Source organism: Balaenoptera ricei, chromosome 17, assembly GCF_028023285.1.
Source record: "Balaenoptera ricei isolate mBalRic1 chromosome 17, mBalRic1.hap2, whole genome shotgun sequence".
In the NCBI taxonomy this organism is placed as follows: Eukaryota; Metazoa; Chordata; class Mammalia; order Artiodactyla; family Balaenopteridae; genus Balaenoptera; species Balaenoptera ricei.
In genome coordinates, this window is record NC_082655.1 from 64,245,676 (window position 1) to 64,254,675 (window position 9,000).

The window sequence follows — 9,000 nt, forward strand, 5'->3', positions numbered from 1 at the left end:
TGAAAAGCTGAAAGCCTTTCCTCTAAGATCAGGAACAAGACAAGAATGCCCACTTCTTGCCACTTTTAATCAACATAGAATTGGAAGTCCCAGCCATAGCAATTAGGCAAGGAAAAGGAATAAAAGGCAACCAAATTGGAAAGGAGTAAGTAAAATTATCACTGTTTGCAGATGATATATTATATATGGAAAACCCTAAAGACTTCACCAAAAAACTGTTAGAATAAATTAGTTCAGTAAAGTTGCAGGATACAAAAATCAATATACAAAAATCTGTTGCATTTCTATACACTCTCAGAAAGAGAAATTAAGAAAACAATCTCATTTACAATTACATGAAAAAGAACAAAATTCCTAGGAATAAATTTAAGCAAGGAGGTGAAAGAGCACTGAAAACTCTAAGACATTGATGAAAGAAACTGAAGAAGATGCAAATAAATGGAAAGATATTCTGTGTTTACGGATAGGAAGAATTAATGTTAAAATGTCCACGGTACCCAAAGTGATTTAAAGGTTCAATGCAATCTCTATCAAAATTCCTATGGCATTTTTCACATAAATAATCCCCAAATTTGTATGGAACCACAAAAGACCCCAAATAGCCAAAGCAATGTTGAGAAAGAAAAACAAAGGTGAAGGCATCACGCCCCTTGATTTCAAAGTATATTATAAAGCTATAGTAATCAAAATAGCATTTTATGGCATAAAAACAGCAACGTAGATAAATGCAACAGAATAGACAGCCCAGAAATAAACCCATGCATATACGGTCAATTAATCTGAGACAAAGAAGCCAAGAATATAAATGAGGAAAGAGCAGTTTCTTCAATAAACGATGTTTGGAAAACTGGACAGCCACATGCAAATGCATGAAACTGGACCACTATCTTACACCATCCACAAAAATTAACTCAAAATGGATTAAAGACTTGAATGTAAGACCTGAAATCATAAAACTCTTGGGAGAAAACATAGGTGGTAATCTCCTTGACATCAGTCTTGGCAATGGTCTTTTGAATTTGGCACCAAAAGCAAAGGCAAAAATTAAACCTAAAGCAAAAATAAACAAGTGGGACTACATAAAATTAAAAAGCTTCTGCACAGCAAAAGAGACCATCAACAAAGTGAAAGGCAACCTACTGGATAAGAAAAAATATTTGCAAATCATATATCTGGTAAGGGGCTAATATGCAAAAATATATAAATATATCAATTCAACACAATAGCAAAAAAAAAATCTGATTAAAACATGGGCAGAGGATCTGAACATTTTTCCAAAGATGACATACAGATGGTCAACAGGTATATGAAAAGATGCTCTATATCACTAATCACCAGGGAAAAGCAAATCAAAACCACAGTGATATATCACCTCACACTTGTTAGAATGGCTATTACCAAAAAGATAAGAAATAACAAGTGTCAACAAGGATGTAGAGAAAAGGGAATCCTTGGGAAGTATTGTGGGGAATGTAAGTTGGTGCAGCCACTATGGAAAAAAATATGGAGGTTCCTCAAAAAATTAAAAATAAAACTACCAATTCCAAATCTGGGTATTTATTCAAACAAAACAAAAACACTAATTCAAAGATGTATGCATCCCTATGTTAAGTGCAGCATTGTTTACAATAGCCAAGACATGGAAATAAACTGTCTGCCAACAGATGAATGGATAAAGAGATGTGGTATCTATATACATACATGTATACATACAGTGGAATATTATTCAGCCATAAAAAAGAATGAAATCTCACTATTTGCAACCATCATGGATGGACCTTGAGGGCATTATGCTCAGTGAAATAAGCCAGACAAAGACAAATACCATATGCTCTCACTTATATGTGGAATCTTAAAGACAAAAACAAAAGCCTCACAGAAACAGACCGGATTCGTGGTTCCCAGAGGTGGGGGTGGAGGTGGACAAAATGAATGAACAGGGCCAAAAAGCAAAAATTTCCAGTCATAAAGTAAGTAAGTCATGGGGAATATTATGTCCAGCCTGGTGACTATAGTTAAGAATATTATCTTATAGTACATTTGAAAGTTGGAAGGAACAAATCAAAAGTTCTCAGAAGAAAAAAAAATTGCGCCTATTAATGGTGATGAATGTTAACTAGACATATTGTGGTGATCATTTCACAATACATATAAATATCAAATCATGATATTGTACACCTGAAACTAAAATTATATGTCAATGATACATCAATAAATAGCTAAATAAAAATCTCAGCTGCAAAAAAACTGCAAAGTTAGCAAAAGGAAAGAAATCATAAAGATCGGACCAGAAATAAATGAAAAAGAAATGAAGGAAACAATAGCAAAGATCAATAAAACTAAAAGCTGGTTTGCTGAGAAGATAAACAAAATTGATAAACCATTAGCCAGACTTATCAAGAAAGAAAGGGAGAAAAATCAATAGAATGAGAAATGAAAAAGGAGAAGTAACAACTGACACTGCAGAAATACAAAGGATCATGAGAGATAACTACAAGCAACTACATGCCAACAAAATGGACAACCTGGAAGAAATGGACAAATTCTTAGAAATGCACAACCTTCCGAGACTGAGCCAGGAAGAAATAGAAAATATGAACAGACCAATCACAAGCACTGAAATTGAGACTGTGATTAAAAATCTTCCAACAAACAAAAGCCCAGGACAGGATGGCTTCACAGGAGAATTCTATCAAACATTTAGAGAAGAGCTAACACCTATCCTTCTCAAACTCTTCCAAAATATAGCAGAGGGAGGAACACTCCCAAACTCATTCTACGAGGCCACCATCACTCTGACACCAAAACCAGACAAAGATGTCACAAAGAAAGAAAACTACAGGCCAATATCACTGATGAACATAGATGCAAAAGTCCTCAACAAAATACTAGCAAACAGAATCCAACAGCACATTAAAAGGATCATACACTATGATCAAGTGGGGTTTATCCCAGGAATGCAAGGATTCTTCAATATATGCAAATCAATCAACGTGATACATATTAACAAATTGAAGGAGAAAAACCATATGATCATCTCAATAGATGCAGAGAAAGCTTTCGACAAAATTCAACACCCATTTATGATAAAAACCCTCCAGAAAGTAGGCATAGAGGGAACTTTCCTCAACATAATAAAGACCATATATGACAAACCCACAACCAACATCGTCCTCAATGGTGAAAAACTGAAACCATTTCCTCCAAGATCAGGAACAAGACAAGGATGTCCACTCTCGCCACTATTATTCAACACAGTTTTGGAAGTCCTAGCCACGGCACTCAGAGAAGAAAAAGAAATAGAAGGAATCCAAATTGGAAAAGAAGAAGTAAAGCTGTCACTGTTTGCAGATGACATACTACACATAGACAATCCTAAAGATGCTACCAGAAAACTACTAGAGCTAATCAATTAATTTGGTAAAGTAGCAGGATACAAAATTAATGCACAGAAATCTCTTGCATTCCTATACACTAATGATGAAAAATCTGAAAGTGGAATTAAGAAAACACTCCCATTTACCACTGCAACAAAAAGAATAAAATATCTAGGAATAAACCTACCTAAGGAGACAGAAGACCTGTATGCAGAAAATTATAAGACACTGATGAAAGAAATTAAAGATGATATAAATAGATAGAGAGATACACCACGTTCTTGGATTGGAAGAATCAACATTGTGAAAATGACTCTACTACCCAAAGCAATCTACAGATTCAATGCAATCCCTATCAAACTACCACTGGCATTTTTCACAAAAGTAGAACAAAAAAATTTCAAAAAAATTTGTATGGAAACACAAAAGACCCTGAATAGCCAAAGCAATCTTGAGAAAGAAAAACGGAGCTGGAGGAATCAGGCTCCCTGACTTCAGACTATACTACAAAGCTATAGTAATCAAGACAGTATGGTACTGGCACAGAAACAGAAATATAGATCAATGGAACAGGATAGAAGTCCAGAGATAAACCCACGCACATATGGTCACCTTATCTTTGATAAAGGAAGCAGGAATATACAGTGGAGAAAAGACAGGCTCTTCAATAAGTGGTGCTGGAAAAACTGGACAGCTACATGTAAAAGAATGAAATTGGAACACTCCCTAACACCATACACAAAAATAAACTCAAAATGGATCAAAGACCTAAATGTAAGGCCAGACACCATCAAACTCTTAGAGGAAAACATAGGCAGAACACTCTATGACATAAATCACAGCAAGATCCTTTTTGACCCACCTCCTAGAGAAATGGAAATAAAAACAAAAATAAACAAATGGGACCTAATGAAACTTAAAAGCTTTTGCACAGCAAAGGAAACCATAAACAAGACGAAAAGACAACCCTCAGAATGGGAGAAAATATTTACAAATGAAGCAACTGACAAAGGATTCATCTCCAAAATTTACAAGCAGCTCATGCAGCTCAATATTAAAAAAACAAACAACCCAATCCAAAAATGGGCAGAGGACCTAAATAGACATTTCTCCAAAGAAGATATACAGATTACCAACAGACACATGAAAGAATGCTCAACATCATTAATCATTAGAGAAATGCAAATCAAAACTACAATGAGATATTATCTCACACCAGTCAGAATGGCCATCATCAAAAAATCTACAAACAATAAATGCTGGAGAGGGTGTGGAGAATAGGGAACCCTCTTGCACTGTTGGTGGGAATGTAAACTGATACAGCCACTATGGAGAACAGTATGGAGGTTCCTTAAAAAACTAAAAATAGAACTACCATACGACCCAGCAATCCCACTACTGGGCATATACCCTGAGAAAACCAGAATTCAAAAAGAGTCATGTACCAAAATGTTCATTGCAGCTCTATTTACAACAGCCAGGACATGGAAGCAACCTAAGTGTCCATCAACAGATGAATGGATGAAGAAGATGTGGCACATATATACAATGGAATATTACTCAGCCATAAAAAGGAACGAAACTGAGGTATTTGTAGTGAGGTGGATGGACCTAGAGACTGTCATACAGAATGAAGTCAGAAAGAGAAAAACAAATACTGCATGCTAACACATATATATGGAATCTAAAAAAAATTAAAATAAAAATGGTCATGAAGAACCTAGGGGCAAGACGGGAATAAAGAGGCAGACCTACTAGAGAATGGACTTGAGGATACAGGGAGGGGGAAGGGTAAACTGGGATAAAGTGAGAGAGTGGCATGGACATATATACACTACCAAACGTAAAATAGCTAGCTAGTGGGAAGCAGCCGCATAGCACAGGGAGATCAGCTAGGTGGTTTGTGACCACCTAGAGGGGTGGGATAGGGAGGGTGGGAGGGAGGGAGATGCAAGAGGGAAGAAATATGCGGACATATGTATATGTATAACTGATTCACTTTGTTATAAAGCAGAAACTAACACACCATTGTAAAGCAATTATACTCCAATAAAGATGTTAAAAAAAAAAAGCTCAGCTGTCCTTATAATGGAAATGAGAGAAAATAATTTCAACCTTATGTAAGTATGAAAGAGATTATCAACAGTATTCATGCTTGTCATTTGTATCTACTCTGAAAAATAAGAGACTGTTTTCTAAATAAATTCATTTCTGTGCTTGGGAAAGTCGAACCCCTTTAGTAACAAAGGCCTGAAGAAAACACCAGTGTAAATTCTCAAGTCTTCCATGGGTCTTCCCTTCCGCAAGCAGCTCAGCTAGAACTGTCCTCTCTCCTCTACAGGACCATCTCCCTGCTACAGCCTCGTAAGTTGTGCTAATCAGGCTCTATCCAGTCACTACCATCGGAGTGTGATGTGTACTGGCCTACGGTAAAGGCTTTGTGATATTTTCTCACTCCATTTATTCTTTGCAATAAAAAACTCTATGAAGTGGTCATTGTCATCCTAGATTTTACAAATTAAAAACCAACAACAAATCAGACTTGTCTATGCAATGGTTCGCACACAGCTAGTAGTAAACAGAGCTAGAATTCGAAACCAGATCTATTTTTGAAGACTGTCTCATCGGGTTTGTGAGAACTAACTTCCTAGTTTCTTTTCACAGCTTCGTCAGCCACCATTCCCTCGGGGCTGAAACCGGACTTCTCCCTGTTGGAGCCACTGTTACCTCCCCCCCACTCTGCCTCCAGCGTGTCTCAAATGATCCTCTCTCCCAGTCCCACTGCCACCCTTCCAGCTCGGCTCCTCGTGACCACTGGTTGGTCGGATGGATGACAAGAGCGTCCGAACCGGCCTCTCTGTCCCCAGTCTGCCCTTTCTGTCGCTGCTGCTAGGACTCGCCAGAGGTACAAAAGCCAAAGCTTTCTCCAACCTAGCTCTGAGCCTGTGACCTCCTTATTAAAGAATGTACACCAACTCCTTCACTGCCCTGAAAATGAGAAGAGACGGGGAAACAAGCCCCTGTGCATTCATGGAACCAGGCCAGACCCTTTCGATACAAGGTTCTCGGCATCTGAAGAAGAATTGTCAGAGGGTGGTATATGGGAGCCAGTCCCCTGCTGGGTCTTGACTTTCCAACTGGCCAACACTTGGCCGTGAGAACTTGGCCAGAGAAGGAGCAGAGAGCCACTCAGAAAACTCACTGGAAAGTGTGTGTGTGTGTGTGTGTGTGTGTGTGTGTGTGTGTGTGTGTGTGTGTACAGCCATAGGCAAGACATGCAGCCCGGAGAGATCTTGTCAAGCATGTGCCCTCCTGTCACTAGTGTGCAAGAGGGTTCCTGGGGTCCCTGAGTTCCAGGAGCTGCTCAGCACCAACGGGGCACCCACAGCCCCAGCCCATCAGACGTTCCAGCTTCATATCGACACAACCTCAGGCTGCTGTGCTCTACTAAGACAGCGTTTCCAATGGGGAGTCTCAGTTTTACAAATTAGAATTTTGTGTGCATAAAGCTTCTTTCATCATCCAAACGACTGAAAATCAATCCCAATGGAACTCTCCTGGTTGGAGATTTGCAGATGTTGGGCTCTCTGTTCTGCATATTAGTGACCCTTTCGAGCAGGTGTTTTTACATCCATCAAAAGTGGGCACAGGTTAGAAAGACTGAGACCACTTAGGTGTCCTCCCTAGGCTTGAATTTCCCTTCCCACTCAACACGGAACCTCATTCTCAGCCAGTCCCTCCTAACTATCCTCTCCACGCTCTGCTCCTCTCTCCATGCGACAGAGCAGCTGCAAAGGCGTTTAGAAGATGGTACCTCCCCCACTTGACGCCCCTCCCATCCCCCTCCCATCCCCACCAGCCACTGTCTACCACCCACGCACACTCAGCTCTGTCCCACCAGGCATTAAGGAATGTGTCCATCCCAGACAAGAATTATAAGGGTGTTAGGTAGAAGGTGGGGGGCAGGGACAAGCCCCAGGTCCTAGAAGAGCACGCACGGGTCGGCTCTTGGGACCCATCAACCTTCTACGTTGATCTCTGCCCTCTCACCACACAGCACCCAGAGAACGTCTGAACCATGTAGGCTCAGCTGCAGCCCAAAGCTACGAGTTATCCTCTGAACCCAGATGTCACAGATGGGGCTCTCCAAGAAGCCAGAGGAGACAAGGATTAGCAGGCAGATGTCTGTTAGGGATGCTCTTGGGTCAGCACCTGTGGAAGGACCAGGAAAGGAGGAGCAGGAGAGGGAGAGGCTGAGCTGTGATGCAGCCCCAAGGAGGACGTCAGTGGACCCTACAGAGAGCTTGAGGGCTGAGCTAAGCTTCCAAGTTGTCCCAGGTTGGGGAAGAGGACAGGTCTATCACCCGGCCTTGGTCAGTCACTGAGCAGGGACTTCCTCTGGAAGGAGATGGGACCTTGAGCGAGTGAGGCAGTTCTCTTCAGCTGAGGCAATCCCCAGAGGGTGACAGCTGAGGGCCATCTTCCCACAGCATGTCCAGCAGCTGAAGGAGTAAGTCCCTCATTCCTAAAACGGGTTCGGGGCAGCACCTCAGCGTACCCACCACCCGGGAACTCCCTCTCTTCAGCCAAGTCCACGGGGAGGTCGGCTGCCTCCAGGAAAGCCCCCCCCCCATCACCACAGCCTCTCTCAGGGACTGGTCCTCCTCTGATTTCACTAGCACCACAGCCCGGAGGCAGCTTCTGCTTTGAAGGCCAACTTCCCGTGTTAAAGAGGCCAGATGGTAAACTCCTCGAAGACAGCAACACACACGGGTTATAAACCCCTCTGCGTCGGCCTCTGTCTCCACGGAGCAGTGCTATTCAAGGGGCAGAACGTGGGCTCTGGGCTCGAATCTGGACTGGAATTCTGACTGGCTCAGGCAACTCACACAAGCTACTTTCAGCCTCAAATACGCCGACTATAACCTGACTCTATCACACCCAAGCCTCTCCCTGGGTTGTTTATTCAGGCAGCAGACCTACACCGAGAGGCCACGATGTACCAAACACACTTTATATACATGATTCCTAGTTCTCAGGACATTTCTCTTTTTACATCAGCAATGCCAGAACAGAAGGGCCACCAGCTGAGAGGGAGACAACAGGCCTTGAACCCTGAGTGCGGCCTGAGCCCAAGTCCGGGTCCTTCACGCTGCTTCTACCCCTGCGAAACCCCTCAGGGGTGGCCTAGGTCTTGCTTTGTTCATCCACCACCATGGCCCTCAAATTTCTCAATATGGGGGCTTCCCTGGTGGCGCAGTGGTTGAGAGTCTGCCTGCCAATGCACGCGACACGGGTTCGAGCCCTGGTCTGGGAAGATCCCACATGCCGCGGAGCAGCTGGGCCCGTGAGCCACAACTACTGAGCCTGCGCGTCTGGAGCCTGTGCTCCACAACAAGAGAGGCCGCGATAGTGAGAAGCCCGCGCACCGCGATGAAGAGTGGCCCCTGCTCGCCGCAACTAGAGAAAGCCCTCGCACAGAAACGAAGACCCAACACAGCCAAAAATAAATAAATTAATTTAAAAAAAAAATTTTCTCAATATGGCATCCAAGACCCTTGATGTGACTCCTCACCACCTTCCAACCTCATCTCCACGACACCCCTCGGCCTCAGTGCTCTGC